Source organism: Dermacentor variabilis, chromosome 6 (genome assembly GCF_050947875.1).
Source record: "Dermacentor variabilis isolate Ectoservices chromosome 6, ASM5094787v1, whole genome shotgun sequence".
NCBI lineage: Eukaryota > Metazoa > Arthropoda > Arachnida > Ixodida > Ixodidae > Dermacentor > Dermacentor variabilis.
Window position 1 is genome coordinate 159,558,279 of NC_134573.1, and position 23,965 is coordinate 159,582,243.

The following is a 23,965-nucleotide window of genomic DNA, read 5'->3' on the forward strand; positions in this document are numbered from 1 at the left end:
CATCCGGATGGACGGGCCGCCGATGTTGGTTGTGCCGTTCGTTCGTCGTGGCGTCCTGCTTTCCCGCACTCGCCCAGCGGGGCTGCGGATTGCGTCGAACTCGTTCTACCAGCGGCGGCGGCAAGCGCAGTCGGCTTCTTAATCATCGCAAGGACGCCCAAGGACGTCCGCCAAGGCTGCCGCTGGCTCGACGCCGGAGGAGAGGCGAAGGGCGACCCAGCGGGTAACCGATAGCGCCCTGTGGAATCCCAACCATCCGGGACGGCGGGCGTCGCGTTTCCTAGATTGGGCAGCTGCTGCGCCGTCACCGCTCCTACACGACGCCAGACGCGGAGGCCGCCGCCGCGGAGGGGATGAACAAAAAATGCTCGCGCCACGACGGCGTCCCTGGCCGTGAGAAAGGGCGGGGCTTCCGCCTTCGTCGCCGCGCACCCGGTGCGGGACATTTCGCGGCACAAAAGCCACCAGCGCACAGAGCCGCTTGTACGGGGCGTTACGTAAGCTGTGCAGAAATTATTATACGGCACCTAGGCAGCTTACCGTTCTCGATAGTTGCACATATATAGCGCAATAAAGTGTGCCTCCGCCTTAGGCTGGTTGCAAAGGAGTGCTCAAAAGTCACGCTTCAAGCTTTAGAAAAATTTCAACCAGGAAATTTTCGTTCTCAGAAAATAATCATCTAGTATAGTTTTCATGTGACGTCAAGGATGCAGCGCTCACCGTGCTAGTACCTAAACATGGTGGCCACGATGACGTCAAGGCACCGTATCACCACGCGCACATTGTTTTGCTTTTCGACGGCGACTGTTTTTCACCGGTTTATCACTGTTATCCCTTTGTCGTTCGATGCAAGACGCGCCGGTCGTGTTCCCATCCTGTTACGTTTCTTGCTTACGCCGCTGCTCGACATGCTAGTACTTATAAATGGCAGCCGCGATGACGTCTGTGCAAACTATATGCGTTGGATCGTATGTGGAAAACTGCAAAAAAAACATGAACGTCTCACGATACATGAGGGCCACCACAATTCGACAGCTACAACGAGGATATACGCCGGCGGCAACGTGGGCCTTCAGCAGACACCCACCGTTCTCGATCCCCCAAGTGCGAAGGATATACAAGGATATAGAAACGGTGGCGATGCCGCGCTATCCAAACACTCTGCATCGGTCTCTGTATCGTGGGGTTCGCCGTAGGCGCATACGTACTTGCACGGTATGCCCTGCACGCCGCACGACGGTTCTACGCCGCCGCCGCAGCAAAGCGATTTCGGCGCGAACACGAGCGATCGCCGCACGACGAGAAGCGAACGCTGCTGTGCTGCATGAACGGCGCGCGCAGTTGCGCGCGGCACGCACGCTGTGGGAGGTTGCAGAGGGCGGGAGGCCTGGTCAACTCGTACCTCCGCTTTCGGACACTGCGTTGGCTAGAAGGCCCCCTTCGCTCGAACTGCTGACGTCACAGCACCTGCACCGTTCCAGCTGTTCGATGCTAGGCGGCCGCTCGCTCGGCCAATACTTCCGCCACTGCTTATTACGGTGCTGTTTTAACGCAAGCGGCCCGACTACGTTTTGGGGACCTTCGCGTGTACGAAAGAAACCGCCGGTTGCATACATTGGACACGCACACAATACACCTGTGTACAGAGTCCAGAGTCCGCTAATTATAGGAGTCCGTTCCCCAATAACGCACTGCGGGCAAGGCACAGGAAAAAGAAAGCGTACGAGACGAGACCTTGTATAGATCCGCGTCATCTTATTTTTGATACAGTATATTTTGAAGATGTCGGCCTATTGAATGGCGTCGGTCACTTTTAGTCACGTGAAATTAGTACCAAATAAAATAGGCAAGCACAAAGCGGCACTGAAGAGAAAGGTCACGGGAATAATGAAAGTAAAAGAAAAGAACGTCACGTAAAGACAGGACAGTGCAGTGAGATAAATGCAGTGAAGCCGCATCACAAAACACATACAGTCAGTTCACAGAAAGGCACAAGTAAGGTGGCATACTGGGACTCTTTAGTGGGGAAATAAAACGAGCTTAAGCCACACATAAGCAGTCACACAGAAGCACATGCGTTATGGGACTCATTTAGGACTTCGCGATGTCTACGCCGTACATATAAAGCTGCGTCAACCAAGATCATGATATATTCTAGGAACATGACGCTCTCTGTCTTTGCCGTCTTTCCAACCCCTTGCAATCCCCAGCCCAGTGCAGGGTAGCAAACCGGAAACTCTTCTCCGGTTAACCTCCCTGTCTTTCCTCTCTCGCTCTCTCTCCCCCCATAACGCCGGTAAGTAAATCACACCGAGTTGTATTGCCAGTGATTAAATCAATATAACGTCATCCGCGAAGTAAACAAGTAAATCAATCTCATCAAGTTATCCATACAAGGCAGAGGGTTCACATGAAGATTCAGACTCAAGGAGATCAACACTGGCCTAACAAGGCATAAGCCTCAGCACGGTGCCTCAGCAGCCTCAACACGGTGCCAACGTTTCAACAAGGGGACTTGGCCTTCGTCAACAGAACAAATGGTCGGGATGGAGGCAAGTCCCGTTGCCGAAACGTTGGTTCGACGCTGATCGAGAGGTCTCCGGTATGACCATTTTTGATCTAGTTTAGTCACCCCTCCACTCCGAGAAAAAAATAAAGTAGCTATAAAATCGGCGGATCCCACGCATATGTACAAATCGGTGATAGACGAAGCTTTTTCTTATGTTCACTGAAATGGCCTTGCTTCACTTTTCCTCCTTGACTTCTGTGTAGCTCAACGCGTCCCTCGCTCAAATGCACGCTCCGGTTCCGTTCTTCGTTTCGTTTTGTTGTTGTTGCTGTTGCCTATCACGTGTGTGGCGCCTACCCGCGATGTAAGACTGGCCAAGAAATGGGTGGATTATTCCAAATTAATATGCAACATGTAGGCGTTTCGTTTTCCTTCGATTATTCTGTTCCCTCAGGTTGTTTCTCAACGCTCGGCTGCTTGCACTTTTCTATTCGGGCACCTACACAATGACACATGCCCAGCTGCATGTGCATACTCCGTTACCTCAGTTGTCTATAGCGGCCGTATTTGTCTGATCAAACACTCTTTCGTCCCATTCGATGCAAACTAACATGTAGGCGAAAGATACGCTGGCTAATCACTCTGAATTTTAATAAACAGCTTCCTCTCTGTCAGATGCCCAACGGCAAATACCCAGCGGCCCAAGTAGCTGCATATTCTGCAAGACAGCCGCAGCCACCCTACCCTCGGCACTAGGGAGGAGAGACAAAAAAAGCTTCGCTTAAGAAAATCTTATCTGTGGCGATGTCGCCAGAACTGGCATTAAAGGGTACCGTTCCTATAACGCTTCTCATTCACATTCACCCAACATTCGCAACGACATTTCCCAAAACCAACGCAAAAAAAAAAAAAAAAAAGCGGCCTCCGAGTCTAAAACGTGACAACGTTATCACGTTGCTCCATCTCCTGCACAGTGGTCGTCAGTCAGGCCCCTATTATACATGCCGGCACTTCTACATCCTTAGCTCATGGCGGCGTTTCTCCTGCGCAACCCGGACGGACTGCGCATGTAATCTCTTCTTGAAAGCCACTCGGCACGAGCGCTTCCGGCGCGCGAAAGCCCTCGGCTAAACAACTGCGCCAGGCGACCGAAATGGACGCGCAGGCGCCGCCGCCACTTTAACCCCGTTAACCGCAGACCGTCCGCCCCACTTGGCATCGCCCAGCCAATGGGCCGATTAGACGTACTACGCCATGGTCTCGCCGCACACGTACGCACGTGTAGCCAGTGGCTCGAGGCGATACGCCGCCGGCGCTCTCGGCGGCCACTACACGGATTAGCCCGGCTTGTCAGCTGGCCCACATATATGAGAGAAAGCGCGCGTCGTGATGTCGGTGATTAGCGAGCGCGCAAGCTGACATCACGGCGGGCGAACCTCTGGCTACTGGGCGCGACCCAAACTACAACATTAGGGAGGGGGGGGGGGAAACACACGAGGGGGACTAACTCTGACTGTCAATTAGGAGAAAGAGGTCAAGAAGGCGGCATTCCAAGGAAAGTGAGTTTACAACCAGAAGAACACGTACGCAGAACTACTTGGCCATATGCCTGCTGACGACTTGCGTAAAACGGTGCGAATCAATGTTTGTGAACAAACGAGTGTGTAACTGCCAACATAACATTGAATGAGCAGGGGTGCATTAAAAATCGGTATATTGAAATCAAAAGCAAAGTACACGATGATTCTAGCTTGTACACAAGAGACGTAAGAGTTGCATGCGCCTGAGACGAACAGCCTGTAATCGTTTACGGGCAACTGCGATAGAGATTATACTAAACGAACCGGCCACTGCGTGGCGTATCATCCGTCAGCCACATTGTGTTGACTGCGTATATGCGATACATGAGAGCGATACAGAGCACGCGCACCGAAGAGTGCGACCCCGCGTCTCGGGGGCCAGGACGCACGTGCACAAAGCGAGACAAGGAGCCTGTATATACAGTCGGACGCTCGCTTGCGGCGATGTCGCGTTCACCGTTAGAATAGCAGCTTGGGCTTGTTGGTTTTCCATCCTGCTAGTAACAGCGCAAATTGTAGACAAGAGACGAGACAGCGCTTGTGGTGTCTTCTTGTCTCGTCTCTTGTCTACATTTTGCGCTGTTACTAGCAGGGCGTTCACCGTGCGTTTACTGGGTGAGTGACCGGATGTCAAAGCGACAAACCCAAATGGGCGCGCCCCCCACTATACCATCATTTTCTCACCCCAGAATACTATGATTGGATGCCCGCCACCACACGCGAGGCTTCGTGCGTGACTTCATACGTCACGCCATAGAGAACTTATCAGGGAACTGGATCGATCGAAAATTCGACTCGCTGGCCCAGTTCAACTCGCGTTGCTAATATAACGGCAAAGAAACATGAGCGCCCCATAGCTTGCGCCAGGCGAGCTCACGAATAAGCGGCCGCGGACGTCCAACTTGCTCCGTTTCATGAAAGATTGCTCGCTCGAAGAAGTCATGCGGGGCTAACAGTTGGACTGCACGTACACTAGCCAGGTAGCCATAGAGGGCATAGAGATATGAGCCTCCGGAAAGCCTACGCAAGTTAAATTCAATTGTGCATGTCAAGGCTTTTCAGTTTAAAGAACCGCAGTTTTCGGACTCCGAAAGCACCACGCACAACCTCACGGCCTAAAAAAGAGAGTTGGTGACGTGCGCGGTCGTATGCGAACGTATTTAATGTAGGTGAAGTGATAAAAGTCGACATTCGGCTATAGGAGCCGAAAGCTTTTCGGAATCGTTAATCCCATCATTACATCCAAACCAACTATTGCGACATGCACCAAATTTCCTACGCCCCCTTTATTATTATTATTATTATTATTATTATTATTATTATTATTATTATTATTATTATTATTATTCAGTGAGTGGGAACAAAAGGCGTCGTAACTGTGGCCGCGCGCCGACACCCGAACTGTAGGTCCCGCGCCAGGAGGAGAGGGGAAGGCTCACTTCCAAAGGATATCGCTGCAAGGAGATGGCTCAAGGCACCACGTCATAAGCCAAACCTCGGACTTACTTCCTGCGACCTCGCCTCAAATACCCTACCAAAACCCGACACGCCGCCGTGCTGGGAACAATGAGAGCTTAAACCAAACACACTTGCAGTGCACTATAAGGCTCCGTCCATGCCACGGCATTCCAGACACGCGTACTTCGTTGTGCGCAGCAAACCGGGGAAAAAGAGGAGAAAGAAATGGGGAAAGGGGGGGTTCGCAGACGGGCCAGGCCGGCCATCCGCGCAGTCGTTGCGCGAGTTTTGCTCCGCACTGCACGACGAGGTCAAAGGGTCGGCGGCGCCGAACGACCGAGCCGCGCTCGCATTCCGCGCTCTTCGTGACGCTTGGGCAACGCCGCCGAGGGCCACCTAGAAGAGCACGCACAAAAGCAAAGTTTCGCGCGTGCCTGCAATGAAAGAGAGAGAGGAGGAGACTATAACGCTCTGTCCAGCCGCGCAGGCAAAACGGGCGCAGGGAGACGCTTCAAATGCAAACAACCACCCTGCACGCTCCGTGCGCGCCCCGGCGAGCCAGCGTGGTGCCCAGACTCAATCACCGCCGGAAGCGCATGCCATGCATGGCTGCCGGCTGATGCGCTTCGGAACGCACGACCGTGCATACACATAGCCGGCGCGTTACGCAGTACAGTGTTAGCGACAGAAGCCAGGAGGTGCGCAAACAAGCAGCAGCGATTGTTGCTCTTTCTCTATAGTCAGCGTACACTCGGATGCCGACGTAGTAGAACGCTACAGCCCTAACTCACGAAGCAGCGACTCACAACCGCGCTGCGATTGCCTTTGATAGGCGCTTACAGCAATGACACAGCGCTTGCCGCTGACGACTGGTATGTTGCACTCCTTACTCAAACACGACGGGAGCTCATGCATACTTTGCACGTACGCCAGGCCTGACCTAACTGCGGCTCACGAGCTACGTGCGGCCTCGTTGTGGGTTCACGCTCTACTCGAAGTTTCGGGCGACCATTTTCCATCGGACACAAGACAGTGCACCGCACGATGTACCACACTGTGCCGCACCGGCGTGTGTTAAGTAAACTAAACAGGTGTCAGCGATTTTCGCGAAGTAGGCCCGCGTTCATCCGAAGAGAGCAAAGGCGGTCTGAAAAAAATAGAAGTGTCTGCGCTCAGCGCAGCGGTCTAACAAGATAATCCCTCTCTTAACGGCTCGTCATAAGCGCTTCTCTTGGTGGCCTCGGAAAAAGCTGTTCGAAGTGCGATCAAAGAGAATTGTGTGCAGAAAATGCCACAGTGCTCACCTCCTGCCTTTTCCTTTTCTGTCTAAGATAAAAAGAAAGATAAAGAGCACGCACTCGTAAGAGGGAAAATTCGACGGAAAACCGAAACCGAGCAACAATAAGAAATCGATCAAGAACGTCTTTCATGCCCCCAATACATTCGCTCACTTTAAATATGGAGCACGGGGAAGAAAAATAAAGAAAAGGGGGGCAACAAGTCGGCCGTGGGCGGCATTTCGCGACGCGAAGAACGCCGACAGCGGAGAGTGAGGAAAAAAAAAAGAGAGAAAGAAAGACTACACTCTCGCGCGGAGAGGCCGCGCGAGCGTGACGCGAAGCCGCGCGTTTTGACGCGACACGCGACCGGGCGCGCGAGCGAGCGTGTGCGCGTGACAGGACGCGATATACGGCAGCGACGAGGACTCCGTCGGCGGCGGCGTCGGCAGCGTCGGCGGCAGCGGCGCGCCACTAGATTAGTCACGACGGCGGCGACGACGCGCCGAGCCGAACCGCGCAGTACACGCCCGCTGCCCCCCCCCCTCCCCACCGTCCTCGGCAGAAGCGAGCTCCGACAGCGCAAACAACGCAGCGACACGCGCGCGCGCCAAGGGTCTCCGCTACGCGGGTGTCGTCGCGCACGCGAACGGGCCCCGGGCATCCTGCCAAGAACATCGGCTGCGATGGGAACCGACTACGCGAGGAGTCCCCACACGCTTCGGATGAGAGACGCTCACTTTTATGAAAGTTGGATGTGCGTGCCAGCCACAGGTTCCCCAACAACCTCGCAAGACGAATGGCGAGAATGCAAGTAGTCATCGCGCGACGATATGAAGGAGAGAAGTGCCGCACGGCAGCAACATATATAGTCCAAAGCTGTATAAAGGAAGTCCAAAGGAACTGCAAGCCACAACACTGATGCCAACTTTATCGCAGGGGCTATTGGCCTCGAGCTCCACCACTGGAAAAGTTGGCGCCACCGTCGGCGTGACGTGTTATGAAGGATCACGTGGACATAGCGGCTGCATCGGCTGCTTCGGGAGCGCCGAAGCCAGCTGAAAACGAGAGTGAATTCCCTCGTACGCTGCGGTCCTCACTTATAGTGGCGACATTTTCCCGCTTCGAGTGTTTCCTATACAACGCTTAAAAGCACAATAGGTAGTGGCTGCCTTTGAAGGCGCGCAACATGGTAGCCTACTGCTTGGTGCCGCAGTGCCGGACGTACGCAACGGAGCCCAGTGTCAGTTTTATTCACACGTAGCTGCAGGACAAGCTGCTTGAAGCTTGGCTCGCGAAACATAAAACCGGCAAACAGTCATCGGCTACAACTCGGGTATGCAGCAAGCACAGACGCGAGGAGGATTTCTGCTACGGCGCCGGGTCTGCGATGTACGGAAAACGCGCACTGAGACGCTCGCCCGAGTCCGCTGCCCGACTAATGTCCTGACGGTTTGGTCTATGAACTTGTCGATGCTATAGATACTGGGAAGTTCACTGGAGGGTAAAGGGAGCGGTAAGAAGCACATTAAAAAAAAAGCATGGCATATGGTCATGTGTGTGTTATGAATTAATGCTCTGGATTACAAAAAACAAGCAGCGGGTAATCGCACGCTGAAAACACCGATAAACATACAGTGCGACGCAACTCGAGAAATAATATTGAAACGTCCAAGAATTTAGAAACAAAAATATTGAATCTATCGTTACGACGGCACATCACAGTTCCCGAAGGCGTCGAAGTCTCTACAATGAAATTATTTTTGAACAGCTCTGATAGCGCCCACGCAACAATGGTTGCTTGTATACAGTCAAATCCACATATTCTGGCGCCTAAATCTCATGGCACGGCGCGAAAACGCGCACGCGGCGAAAGCGAAACAGTGCGCGGACAAGCATGCAGACGCGCAGTCGGTCGCTACGAACCTGTGCGATCGCTGCATTGAGGTTTCATTCTATTACGCTCCATTTAGTTATACAAACACTATAAGAACATATTTCACATAGTTTGCTCTCAGCGTTTGCGTACCTTTCACGCAAGAAGGTTGTTCGGGAGGCTCTATCGCGGCGACCGCGCGCAGTGGCGTTCCACTGTACGTCTTCGGTAAAGAGATAGCGTCTGTAAACGAATCTGTGCTTTCAGTTTGCCCAAGATTATTATTTAGACAGTAAGAAACTTCTCTCGTTTCGAAAGTACTTATAGAAATGTCCGGGAGAGCTCCCGCGTGGTGTTTTCAGTGGGCGCTGACAGCAAAGCCTATGAGGAGCGTGCCGCGTGATCCCTCATACTACGCCAGCGAGGCGCTTCCGATAGATGGCGACTCCGTAACTCCTCGCCGCCAATGGGAAGCATACTACTTTGTAGGTAATATGCTTTTTCTCCGGCAAAGCAACGTTAAACCTCAAATTTTCTCATTCTTTCCGTGGCAACGGCTTAAACGAAAAACTCTAGCCTATTCACATCAACAACATGGACTTTGTCTCGCCTCCGCATACCATGCTCTTATATTCTCCTGCCTTACTTTTCCTGCCCTCCTCCTCTACAAGCATTCTGTCCTCCATCCCTTTCCTTATGCGGAGTAGCATAAAGCAGGCATAATTCTACGCATTTCATTGATAGAGCTCTCTCTTTCTCTCTCTCTGCCTCTCGAGAGTTTGGCTCCCTTCAACGAAGCTTTCTCCATGCTGGACATTTGCACGGGCTTACACACACGAGAAGACGTGCGCACGATGCTATACGCATACATAAAATAGAGTACAGTCCAGGCATGAGAGTTTCAGGACTTCCCTAATGGTTCCGTAAGACCCACGACCGGAATCAACACTCCTGCGCCGTCTGTACCGGGCACCGGGTTTACAAAAACGTAATCTAATAAGCATTGTTATTGTTATACAAAATATTACGAATAAGTTTCTCGCGTTCCCACTGTCGACCTGTCCATCGCTTGTGCATGGTTGCCACATGAGTGACAACATATGTCATCACGCGCTTTGTAAGCACCTGCTCAGACAAGAAGCGCGCGCTCGACATGCAAAGCTCTCGTTTCGAGAAGTCCACGGTTGCGGCCGACATGCTTGCCCAACACGTTAACGTCGAGCGTGCTACCTTGCATTTTAGAAGAAGGCGGGTATTTGCGACATGCTGTTAGTACTTGTTTCCACGTAGCGTGGCTACGTTGCTCATTTCTATCATCGTTCCTTCATATAGCGCCCTCGAGCTATCTTCATTCGTCCCTGTACCTCCTCTACCGCAGTGAAGGGTAGCAAACCGGATGCGGCTCTGGTTAATCTCCCTGCCCTCTTTTCTGTTTGTTTACTTTCTTCTATCTCGTCTTCTTTCGTAACAGCCAATCCGGATTTATTTTCATTTCTTTCCCCCTCCTTTTCATCTTTCTCCCATCTTCCAGTGCCCCAATCCCCCCTTTGCCATTTGTGGTGTAGCTAACCAGACTGTTTTCCTGTTAACCTCCCAATTTCCTTCTCTTTATATTACCCCACTCTCTCTGGTTAACATCCAACTGCGAAATCCCAAAAGCCCCGCATGTCGCCCAAAGCTACATTACCGAGACAACAAGCCAAAATGCGTCAGTTCAATTAGGCAGGCTCGTCCACAATCCCTAAACGTCTCTGCACAATCATCCAAAAGACTGACGCAACGCTACAGCGAGCCACCATTTCTTTCACTTGCCAGTGGGCACACGAAATCAAAGCAAGACGGCGCACGAAACAGAATGAGCCGGGGAACATCGCAAGGATGTCGACCTCCCCTGCGGCCGAGGAGCGCAGAGATGCTGAGGCCCCACTTCGGTTTCTTCTTCCCCATGGCGCAACCACACCGCCACCGCACACCAAGCAAGGTGCGTACGTATTATACGTGCGCGCTCCACGCATCGAGATCCCAGCGTGCACGACGGCCGTTACACAAGTTCGAGATTCCCAGGCACCCTCGCTCGCCGCTGCCGCGTCCACACGGCAAATGCCGCCCGCCCGCCCGCGGGCCGTGTTTGCCCGCACCGAGAATTACACGGGCAAACACGAGCGCGCTGGCAACGCCGGGAGCGCCCTGTAGCTCGCCGCGGGAGGGCGGTTGCTGCTGCTGCTGCTCCGCCGCATGCTACAACACACAGGGCGCACAGTGTTGACGCAGTGGCCGGCACGCACCAGGGCCTCAGCATACACGCGGAAAGGAAAGCAGATGTCGGGCAAGGAGGAGGAGGAGGGAGCGCCCGTGGTCGGGCAAATAGACGGGCCCGGCGGCGGGCGAGGCATTTCGAAATAACAGCGTCGTAGCATGCTCACGCAGCAGCAGCAGCAGCAGCAGCAGCAGCAGCGAGGCTTCGGCATACGTATACAGACGCCGCTACACAGACGACCAATTTGGTATAGCGCTACCGCTTCATCGTACGCGCCCCGGCCGATCGAATGCCACTTGCGCATGAGTATACGGGATTATCTTACACTCGCGTCGGTTATATGCCTGGCAGGGAGACGGAACGGTAATAAGCGGTATCGCTACGCTAAGGCTATCAGAGTATTTCAACGTGGAGTTGCCGTTCTACCATTACTGACAGCGCCTGGCGCTGAGTACGCATGCGCAGTTGGAGGAAAGCAACAACGGTAAAAGTATAACGGTAACGCCATCCTAGCACAACCTACATTCGTTGAAACCTTTATCCCGTTAATACGGTGCAGCCGGAAAGCTTTCACGGAGACTCGCGATGTCAGTCGTGCCAATGTCTACCAACAGCTATACATAGATTAGCGTGTGGCGCCTTACATACGCTAAACTCAGGCCCTGAGCGGGACGCCACGGAGAGCGTCCGTTGAAGATTGTAATAAGGTACAGGGAGGCCTATTCCGGACATCGTCTAATTCCGCCATATCTTCAAATGCTGTCGCGGCGGCATTCTGAGCGAATCATGCAGAGAGGAAGTAGCGCGCAGCCTGGGCCTGCTTTGGGCCATAAGTGACACGATGGCGAATTCAACAACACAGCGGAATTTTTCAAAGTCCAGCATAGAGAACCCGGAACGCAAACGTGAAGAACACGTCACAGGACAAGGCGCCGTCTGGTGCGTGACGTCAAAATGTGCGAGCCAAGGCAATCCATAGGCAACCATTCTGCTGTATCTATGCCGAAGCGTCACGTCAGGCCTACGGACACCAGAATCGTCAACGATCTCAGAAATCCGGACGTGGTATGCGTATGGATGACTTTTGCTTAAGGTCACGCTGTTGTTTATACCCCCCCCCCCTCCGTAAAAAGATTTATTTACTATACCCTCTGTCCCTGTCCTTTGTGCTCTCGAATTATGGGGGCAGCACTTCCGAATTTGATCGCGACCTCTCCATTTTTCTATCTGGCTATATCCATATCACATTCGGAAACCAAGCATTCTTCGGTCTGGAACAATTGGTCATGCACTTCTCGAAAAAGAAAAAAAAAAGGAAAGGAAAGAATAAAACAACGTAAAAGCATTACGAGAAATAAAACGGCCTTTATTTTTATTTACTGTTGGATCTTTTCGGTCAGAACCGAGACGCAAACAAAGGGCGAAAAAGGGGGGGCCGCGGGTCGTCGCAGGGGCCCGTCACGCGAAGACGACAGGCGCGAACGCGCGACGCCGCGGAAGTCGGCTCTTCCGCTCAGCACGAGCGTGCGCGCTCAAAACAGAATCGGGGGCCGCCGAACGGAAGACGGGACCAGAGCCGCAGCCGTCGCCGTCGCGACAAGAACGCCCCTTTTCCGTTTCCGACCCGACACCGCGGTGCGCCCAATTAGGGCGCGCGGCTTGCAAGGGGAGAAGCGCGCGCGCACACGCATCGCACTGTAATGATCGCGTTCTCCATCCCAGAAGGCGCAATAACAAGACTTTCGGAATCTGTGGCGCTGTCACGTCACCCGCCAGATCACAGACGACCGAGTACGTGCGGAGACCGGGACACACATAGGGCCCTCAAGCAGAGTGCCACGCTGCTTCTTCACCCACTTCTGTATACTGGGCGCTATAAGAAACGGCTGCATTGTCTTTAGTAAGCTCAATGCTGTTTAATAAGCTCAATCGAGTTCTTCCATATCACTCACCGTTCGGCGCGAAAAACACAACTGTAAGTAGAGCGTTATATCGACATTTTAGAGCGCACCTCTTGGGCGCTCGCTCTTGCGGCGAGCGCCGGCATTGTCCCTCGTAACCGAGCGAACGAACACAGCAAAAGACGCGAACGCGGAATGCAGCGGGAGATGAAAGACGCGGATAGCGAAGAGAGCGCGAGGAGGAGAGCGTAGGAGGAGGGCGCAGCGGAACAATGAGGCGGAAAGTGGAGGAAGAGGGTCTGGCGAAAGGGTGAGAGGAAAAGCGTAGTGCCGCGAACGACGGGCTATGCGGCGGCGATGGCAACGAGATGGCGCCGGAGTACCGCGCGTCGCCTGCTGGAAACAAAGCGCTGCATGAGCGCAAGTCCGTCTGCGGCGCGTGCTGTGAATCGCGCCCATGCGTCACCTACGCACCACCTCTCGCGATTTCCCGATTATACGAGGCAGTCCCGTCACACATCGCTCCGTTTGCAACGTGCCGCACGAGACAGATTGTCCGCGCCAGCCAATGCTTTCTTTTTTCCTACATGAACAAAACGCAGATGTTTCAGTTCATACCTTTCAAACAGCGCTTGATATGGTAGGCACGGGCGGTTCTCACTGGGCTAAGTTTTCGATGTCCCCTGAAAAACCGAAAGAAAGGAGTGGGTGAATGCGTGGAGTCCAAAACAGACATTCATGTAAGCGCGTCGAAAGCAGGCGCTATATATGTCTACCAGCAATGAAAATCTAGGGGCATGCGAAATGCTTACGTAACATTGCACTGCTTTCTCATTCATTGTATTGCCTAAGTTGACATTTCTAGGGCGAGCATATTCCGACATGTTCAGTGTGGGAGACTGCTAGGTGAAAAATCAATAGTCTTCCCGGGCAACAAAGTTCGTTCTAACGCATTTTCCCCTCTCCTAGCGCCACAAAACACCCCATCATCATCATCTTTTTCGTCCCTCGTGCAGCACAGAAACGTTTAGAATACCTTAATTTGTACATGGAGTCGTATTGTTACATGTTCCAAAGCATTTAAATCTTTACAATGTCTATGAACTAATTTAACGGCTTATATGCAAATTTCCTAATAATAAAAACTGACTAATTTTCACAGAGCTAAGCATCTCTTTAATACCTCCTCTGTGGTAACTGCTCTTTTATTGATTTCATTATTTACCGAGAAACTTGTTTCGCTTTGTCAGTTCAAAGCTCAATCCTATACGTTGCTTTCACTGCATTGCACAAGTGCTCTGCGGTTCGGCGGATGCAAAATTTTCAAGAAAGCGAATTTCACTTGAGAAAGAAGTTGTTTAGGCCATGATGTTTTCGGGATATGTTTCCAGCTTTCATAATTGCTACATTAAATAAAATTGCTGTAAATTTAATGAGTTTTGGGGCGTCTTACATTCTCATAAAATGTCCATGACTCCGTAAAGTGGCTTCACTGCAGTGAAGCTTTACAAAAGTGCTATTTTTAACCTCGAAAGCAAAATTAAGCAAAAATTCACACATACGAAGAGTTAGTCACAGTGATTACGTTTTTTCATTGATTTGGGCAGATGTAGGCGCATTTATATGGTGTGAATTTCTAAACGTCGCTATGGAGTTCACGATGACACAAAAAAGTGGCCACTAAATCTAGAAAATAACTGCACTAAAGCCAAACTTCGCACGTAGTGAGAGGATGACATACAGATTATTTAAGTGGGTGAGTGAGTGAAACAACTTCATTTGGTACACAATAGAAGCGAGGGAAAAGACGGGGAATGCGGGAGATGGAAATTCAAGACGATGAGCAAAACGTGGACAAGATGAATGCAAAAGCCAACGTTTCGACAAGTGGACTTGTCTTCTTCAAGGCGCCAAGCCAAGAAGACAAGTCCACTTGTCGAAACGTTGGCTCCTGCATTCATCTTGTTCACGTTTTGCTCACAATAGAAGCGAGTCAGTGAGAAGATCTGGGTGTATAAAGGAGCGCTACTCTGTATTCAACTTTTCAAATTCGTTTCCCACTGAGTGACGCAACAGTACAGCACCCGCCGCCGAAAGATGCCGCTAGGAGTCGGTGTCTGGTATGTCAGGAAAGGAGAAATGTACCAGCGCTAATGTTTTCAAATGCCATTCTGTGCTTCGAATGGGATATCTTGTCGGGGTTCAGAGTTAACCAAAGATGGTCAGGCCGGTTGGCTTTCGTAGCCCACGGTAAAATTACAAATGCGGCAGTGCGGGGTAACATGAGTTGGCCCTCCTTTGAAATCAGAGAAGCGCAGAGCAAAATTTATATTGAATAAAGACTCAGGAACATGTATCAAAATTAATGGGCGGCTAAAGTGTACAAGTATCTGTACCTGTAAAGCTTGGAAACAGAATGGAGGAAGAAGTCAAGAAAGTTGGCAACCAAGTGCAGAGTCATTCAAATGTGAACAGATAACCAGGAGTAACCAGAAAGAAAGTGAGGATGCAAAGAATGGAAACAAAAGAACCACCACGGAGATTGACAAGAATGAGAAGAAATTAGAAGGGAAAATCTGCACGATAACACGAAGGGAAGTTCCTTGCTGTTTGAGGCTCGCGCTGGTTGCATATAAAAGCAAAAACATACCGGAGCAAATGTTCGCAGCTAGATGAGACATGTGTATGCTGCAGCAAAAATCCAGAGACCATTAAGCACATCCTATATAATGGACTGCGAAGGGATTCACCGAGTGAGACCTGTAGGTAACGTACGCCGTCAAGAAGCACTTAGGCTTAAAGTGCACGGAAGCATCAACCAGTCGGCAATCGAGATAAGCTAGAGACGTTTTGAGTACCGGTGGGAAAAAAATGCACGGAAGAGATTAATACGACCGGATCCGTTAAAGGCATAAGTAGGGATAAAGGTAGACAGAGAAGCTTTAAGGAAAAAAAAACCGCTATTGAGACGTACACAAAAATGCAAGAATGAAAAACATCTACAACGTACCCGTTTAAATCAAGCAGGCTAGGTTTCAAAGGTCAAAGAGGATGTCAATAAAACATCATGATCACCACCACCATCACCAAATTCCTGAATATGACTGCCAGCCGGTGAACCGCAGGACCTTCATTCGATCGACTGTATCGCCAACAGCTCACTGTCAATGACGTGACATGAAGTTCCCAATAGTGCACCTTTGTTCCCCTATACCTCATGTATCGTTATTGCGCGTGGCACTAGCGAATGCAATTCGCTATACTCGCGAACAACTTTCTCTTGCAATGAAGGAAAAGCCACGGGGGCGGAGCTTCTGCACATGTGTCATCGGGCCAAGTAGTCCAGCAGCGTTCGGCACCTTATCACACCTCTATGTCCCCGTTCCCCCTCCCCCTGTGCAGAGTAGCAGGCTAGAGCGCGTTAGCTCAGGTCGACCTTTCTGCCTTCTTTGAAATAAATTATCTATATATTTAGTTTCTCGGAACAGGCGCGCATAATCGACGCAGTTTCAACGTGGGACGGTTTCGCATTTGCTCAGATGCGGAAGGAAAAAAGCCGCAAGACAAAGGTCAACTTGAACACTCAGCAGTGTGTTTTGTATTATTTAGCTGTGGTAAACAACGTCTTTCTGCTTGGGTTGCGTGCACTCACGCTTGCGCCCCCGCTCAACCGCTATTCCGCCCAACTCGCCAGCGTTGAGTGCATTACCGAACACGCTAGAACTACCTATTAGTGGTTAATCTGTTAATTTAAGCCATCACCCACACGGCGAATCGTCGCAAATAACAGTCCCGAGCGCTGCGGATCTCAGCGTCGGCAAGATGGCGCCACCGGCGCTGCCAGCTCTGACCTACACCCCAGAATTTCGATTTTCGGCAAGCGTACAATCTGTACACGCACAGGCTAAAATTCCCAGCTGTTTTTCTGTCTTTACGACGCTCAGTTGCCGCAATAACACCAGGGCGATAATGCTTCTTTGTTACGCCCCAAAAGCCCGACTTCATCAAAGAAACTCCGGGCACTGCACCTCATCTCGACTTTTTTCTCGTACACGTGTCCTTACGCGATCTGTCTTCGGTTACTCGAGAAAGCCTCCACCGCGATTGCGTAAAAAAGAGAACGAAAAGAAGCGTACGGGAACAGGGCCACTGCCGGGACGACGGAGAGCGAGCGCAACTTCTCGCACGCGTGTGGTTGCGGTTTTGTCCCGTTTCCCATGACGGCGGTGCGCCTGTGAAACCATGCGCGGCGAACCGCGCAGCTGGATAAGAACTAAAAAGCCAAGGCGATCCGCAGGGCCAGCCAGCCAGCCAGCCCCGGCGCCGACGACGGCCCGGTCGGAAGCTGCCGGGCGACGTCGCCTGCTTCTAATCTCTGGAGAACAAGACCGGCGACAGAGCGCCTCGCGGGAATAAGGAAAGAACGCGCGCGGGGAGTCGGTGCAGGCGAGAGCCGATTCGCAACAGGGCCCGCGCGGCTGACCGCGAGAGAAGGACGACGGCCCGAATACACATCGGGTGCTCTGCTTTCCGAGTGCACTGCCCCGGCATATATATATATATATATATATATATATATATATATATATATATATATATAACGTGCTCACTTATAAGCGCTTCACCGCCGAAGGTGCACGATGGCGAGCGCCTGTATCAGCTGCGAGACCGTGGGAACTTCGGCCACTAAATACGGCTACGAGCAAGTCGCAGCTTGAAGAATGAAGCGCGCACAGTAACACTAATAGTAATAAAAAAAGCAATGGGCTAGGATAATGACGAACACTTCTTGCCCGCTGGAAGCTGCAGCTAATTAGGCTAATTACACATTGCAGCCTGGCGCTATTTGGCCACAATTGGCCCTTGCGCCATTAAACACCACACATTATCAGACATTGCAGTCTTACGTGAAACGTTTTCGTCTGCATGTGCGAAATGTCCTTCAAGACGAAGGTGAGTTCAGAAAAAAAAAGGGGGGGGGGGAGAAAAGTTATACGTTATTACTCAGCACCATACACAGGTAATACACCAGGCAACCTCTCCACCAGAAAGCACGAAGCACTCTCTAAACGAACGACCAAGGACGGTGGCCATCATATCGAACCTAGACGTTACTTTCAAGCTTTTGCTTCTGAAAGTAGAAACGTCCCCGACAGCCCGCTGAAAAAGAAATGAACTTTAACCACGAAATCCATTTTGTATGAACAAGCAAGAATGTTTTAAAAGTCTCCCAACAAAACGGAATAAATCGCCGGGGAAACCGTCAATGCTCATTCTGGAGCGTTAGCTGCGCCGCCTTGACGCCGTGCACTCACGTCGGCTCTACATATCGTTTCACGACACGGACAGACTTATCGCAGTGGAATCCGCTCATCGGCGTACACAAGTATACAGTATACAAGTATATGCCTCCCGTGACGAACCCCAAAAACCGCGAGCTCACCGACGCGGGCCACTATATATACGCATATACGGTATGTCCAAACGAAGACCATCCAACAACAGACGCCGGCGCGCGTTATAGGCCAGAACACAGCCCCAGGCACGGCGCTTCTCTCTCTCTCGATCGGTCTCTAATTAACGCCGACACATAACCGGGAAATGCACGCGTGAAGACAGCAAACGAAAGCAGGAAAAAAAAATAAAAATAAAGAGAGACATTGGGGAAAGTATAAGAACGGCGGCGCACGTTATCTCTGCCACCACGGGGCAAGAGAGAAGAGCGGAGAGGGGGCACGGGGGAAGCGTTCGTGCTTCTGACGGCTTCCGAAGCCGAAATGAGAAACGGCCTCGCTGCCAGGTCACGTGCACGCGGCCGACACCGGCGGGAAGAACACAAGGTGGGGAAAAGAGGGACAGCGCGGGCCGGCCGGGGGCTCGGCGCACATTACACATACGGGGGGGCCTGTGGCGGGTTCGCTTTCATTCCGTTCTATATACGCGACGCTCACGAAGAGGCCGTGTATCTCTGCCGGCGCGGTAGTTTCGGACCGCAGCGCACCGTTTGCTGTACGCACGGCGCGCGACTCAATCACCGAATTGGAAAAAAAAAAAAAAAAAAAGCACGCGGCCTTCTGCGCTACCACGATTGCGGCACTAAGAGCGCCAAGCGAGAACGAACGAATCAGCGAGGCAACGGGCGGCTTTATATGCCGCTGTGCCATCCGGACTCTCTCTGCTAACAGAAGAGCTTAGAAGGGACGTAATCTGTTTCGGAAGAAAAAAAAAAAACAAAGAACAGATGGACTGGCACGAAAAGGCAATGAAGGGTGCCGGCCGTTCCGTTTTCGGCCGAGAATTTACACTCTAAAAGAAGTTTACACCCTTTGAGTCGTATCTTGCCACACAACGATAATCGTCATCTGTCTTGCCCGGATTTCCTTTCTTCAACGCTACGAGCCCGGTACTTCCCAGTAACGAACGGCATGTGCGGCGTTATCAGCCTGACATAGCATTGCCGACAGGAAATAAGCGGGTGCGGCGTTTTCAAGGAAGGAAACGCAAGCAAGGCAGACGACGATTATCGCTCTGTGGCAAATATACACCCCAAAGGGTGTAATAATTTTCAGAGTGTACACTCTACAAACAGTTGCACCCTTTGGGGTGTATATTTGCCACACAACAATAATCGTAATCTGTCTTGCCCGGATTTCCTTTCTTTAACGCTGCGAGCCCGGTACTTCCCAGTAACGAACGGTATGCGCGTTATCAGCATGACATAGCATCCCGACAGGAAAGTAGCGGGCGCGGCGTTTTCAAGAAAGGAAACGCAAGCAAGGCAGATGACGATTATCGTTGTGTGGCAGATATACACCCCAAAGGGTGCAAACTGTTTTAAGAGTGTATGAGTGGCAAGAAATATGAACACAGAGCATAAAGATGAAGGGAAAGGCGCGTCACGTATAGGACGGACATGCCTCCGCTATACGCGGTCAGCCGACAAGTAAACCGAAGTCCTACAGTGTCCTCCGCAATATTTCCCGCCGCCGCTGCGGCCACGCACGCATGCGCGTAAGCACATGCGTATTACACTGTATACAAAATGTGGTTGGACAGGAGGGAAATGGTTTTGCGCACTCCACTCAACGCTGAGGAGAGAAACTAATTTTGCTTAGCATTCTGTTTCGGAGTATACACGGTCGAACTCACCCTTAGCGTTCGCATTAAGTATGACAAACCTCAAAAAAAAAAAAAAAACTGCAGTATGTACGCACCTTCTCGGCACACTCGGGTTCGTGAAGAGAGATACGATAAATTAGGGAAAGTTACCGTGCGGCAGCGTACATGTGCTAGACGTAAACGAGACAAGCATGTCCGCTTCCTTCGCGGTCATTGGAAATACCACTCACGCATACGCACACAACCAACGCCGAGGGAAAGCATGGTAGTGGAGAGACGCCAGGAAGGGGGGAGGGGCGGGGGACGAGTGCGCCACCGACCCGATCTCCCCACCCCCCTCCCCCCTCCCCAGACCACCGAACACCACCGCGGGCACACAACCGCAGTGCGCACAGAGCGCGCGCGGCGCGGTGTGGTGGAGGTGGCGGCCAGATCGAAAAGGGCCCCGCACACGAAACGTGTTCGGGCCGACGTCGCATTAATTAGAACGTCGACGTAGCCGCTCCCCATTAACGCGCAATTAACGACGAACCTCCGACCCCCGCGCGCTCGCACACAACCTCCTCGCACTGTCGACGTAGTATACTGTAGAGGAGAGGCCATTCTGCACGAAGAGCGACAGCGGGGGAAGAAAAAAGAAAGAAAGAAAAGGAATAGGGGAGAGGTAAATAGCGGGGGCAGATGAGCATGCATCGCTTTCGCCCAAGTTGATTCGGCAAAGCGCCCCGCGCGGTAGACAATGTGAGAATAAAGCGGAACGAATGACGTTTCGTGCTCGGACAGATGAGCGCACTACGGCATTATACGGCGAACCGAGGTTACTGTTGCGTCGCTTTCAAGGAGGTGCGAGACTTTCCAACGCACTCGGAACGAAGCGTATAGAACAGGGCGACAAGCACACGATAACAAAGGGAACGGCGTACGCAAAGCGGCTTCGTGCGTTAGGGAAACTGACCAAGAGCCACGCAAGAACGGACTGAACATTGTGCAACACCGGTAACTGATGACGAATGTTATCGATGCAAGTGGAAGAAAGCGGGCGACTGTCAAAAAACGACGCATATAGAGGCAACATGTCCGTAAGAGATCTCCGCGCGTCGTTCAATGAGGGGGCAGGATGAATTAGACAGTGCCGTACGTCTGGGCCACAGCTAGGGGAGTAGGCAAAGACAGCCAGGCCGAACGACGCAGCTGAACACAGTTTCGTCGGAGCTCCTTTGTTATTTCCTGCTTGCAGGTAAAGCAATGAGTGTACGACGTCCAACCTCATAACCAGCAGTCAAGGAACCGCTGGCGCCGATTAGCGTAATGAATGTACGAGGAGGTTAGACGATGTAAGAGCGAGGCAGCTGGGGTGACGGCGGGGGAGGAGCAGTAATAGAAACCAGCGCAAACAAGGGAGGGAGGGATAGGGTGTACAGGGGCCAGGCATTAAAAAAAAGTGCGCAGCACGAGATACGTGCACGCTGCAGTGGCAGCGCCATCCGAGCGGGGGGGCTGCTGGTATCATGTATATACTACGCACAGCCGGCGACCGCGCGTCGCCTCTGCGCGTCGAGCACTGTAGTGCCGCAGGCGCGGCACGGAGTCACGCACGACCGTCCTCTCACTCGCACCAACGCATAGCCGCGAGAAGACGCGGCCTCCCCCTCCTCCTCCTCCGTACACCGACGCGCAGTGAAATAACGACCGGCGCGGCGTGCCAGCAGACCACCCATCATGCATGCGCGACACGTTCCGGCCGGGCCCGCGCTATGCCCGCCCGTGCGAAGGGCTCGCGCGCCGAGCGGGAGACGCCGACCCGAACGGCCGTGGGAGGCACAGCGCCCCGCCCTCATCGCTTCTTCTCGATCGCTACAGTGAATTCAACGCCTCCCACTACCCTCCTGACACACACACACGCAGAGTCCAGATACGGGGCGATTAAAAAGGCGGCACGTACGATGCACGCACGCAGGGGTGTATTCTACGGCCAGAGCTATACACACGCGCAAGTATACGCGGAGGCCGCGGTCGTGCGGACCTAAGCGAGAAAAGACCTCGCCCGTGCCTCTGGCGCCTCTCCCTTTCCCCCAAAAGCGGGTTCCTGCATCGAGCGGGCAAGCGGTTCAATCCGGCTTTTGTAGAGCCCGCGTGCGTAAAAGGAGCTTATAGTCATCCTGCAAGCATTCGCTAAGCCGTAAGTAGTGTTTTGGACGAGTTGGGAACGGTTAGTCCATAGCAGACAGTCAGCGGAGCTTTCACAAAACAAAAAACACAGCAGAGTTTCCTGTTTCGCGTGGTTCTTGTTCGTTCGTCCGGGACAGCGCGCTGTCGGTAAATGGCCGACCAACCCGCCTTCAGCAGATGAGGAATAACAAAAAAAGAAAACAATGCACCTGAGAGTGTTGAGTTGGCAGTTTGTAAATCAAGAAATACAACTACACATCACATTTTGCCGCAATCGCTGTGCTTTAGCACCGTCGCCTGATTACAGAACGGCCATGAAGCCAATTTCATTCGTAATTTCGAAATTCAACGACCGGCAAATATATGACCTTAAAACATTCCCAATACATTACGCTAAACGCCAAGTTCGCAACTAAATCAATGTCAGCGCTCCGTGCATTAGCATTAAGAGCATGCAATCCACGGGTGAGCGAGTTGTAGCGATCGAGGTGGACCCCGAATGACGCAGCGTTCCTTCGCGTTGCACAACACGAATATGAGTTCATTTACTGCGCACGTAGAGCTTGTAAAAAGACCTCCGATTCGTTTTTCTGCGTGGGTGCCAAACTATAGCTCGCGCACTTCGGTTTCAGCCGGTGCTGCCAGATCGCGGCGTGCGCGATCCAGAAAGAGCTCGTACAGGTTGCCAGGGGTACACACTAAACATTTTTACACCCTTATGGGTGTTAGGAGGGGTGCTTTCGGCATTTACACCCATGCTCACACCCTTCTAGCACCCTTTTCGGCCAAAGCACCCTATCACAAGGGTGGATACCACACATAAGGTGTGACTTTGCTCAAAGAAGGGTGTTAAATCGAAGCCTGAAGGGTGTTGAACGTATTGATGCATAAATCTGAGTAACGTGTACACGTCCACGCATTCAGCAATGTGTGTATGTGTTGCATTTTTAATGCGAAAGCGTTTCATGGCCTTTCAGGTAGGAAAGGTGGCGTTCTCCGCAACAACAATCCATACGGGACCCTGCTCATGCCAATCTTGTCATTTCCCTTGAAAGCATTCAGAAAGCATTTAGAACCGCGCCGCCCGTTTTATTCTCTCAAATTATTCACTTCATTCTAGCGTCACGTTCATGAAAAAAACACTAGGTGAACCTGACCTTTGGTTACGTCGCAAATACTTTCGTCTCTGTCTTTTTCATAGAATATGCTAATTTAACCCTTCTCGTAAAGAAAATCTTTTCACCACACCAAGTTCTCGTCTCGCATCGACCATCAACACAAAATTGATGTGCCATTCTTCCTTTTTGCCAAGAACAGCCACTGAATGCAACCGCCTTCCCGCCTCCACCTTCTCAATTTGTGACATTACTAATTCAAGGTCGCCGTTCAAATTATCTTATGGTTTGATTTTCTATTTTTGCGCTGCATTGCAATTATTGCATATTTTCACCACTTCTTTCTGTTGTGCCTACTAGGCCTCGAATGTATATAATAAATAAATAAAATGTGAAGTCATCACCGTCTTGGATGACGTCAGTAGTGATACAGAAGGTAGTAAATACAACAACGTTAAGTATGAGCAATTATGGGTAAATAATGTGAAATAATGTGAATAAGGGTGGAATAAATTGCATTAAGGTTCGTACAAACTATAGCACGGTGCATTACGGGAGATTATGGTAGAATTGTCAAGAACACGCGACAATGTATGAACTAACGTATCATGGTCACGTGACAATTCCAAGTGTAGATGCGTGAAGCGATTAAGTTTTCCCATTCCTAAGTGACTGTCGATATTTCTTCAAGGATTCTGATGTTA

General features: G+C 51.6%; 1 protein-coding gene across 2 annotated transcripts in view; it reads right to left on the reverse strand.

The window, feature by feature from the left end:
• The window catches only part of PlexA (plexin A), a 350,566-nt gene that overhangs the window by 275,617 nt on the left and 50,984 nt on the right, over positions 1-23,965 (reverse strand). For both annotated transcript variants that reach the window (XM_075696438.1, XM_075696437.1), the window contains exon 2: positions 13,477-13,541. The gene's annotated coding sequence lies outside the window, so the exon portion shown is untranslated. The remainder of the gene's footprint in view (positions 1-13,476; positions 13,542-23,965) is intronic.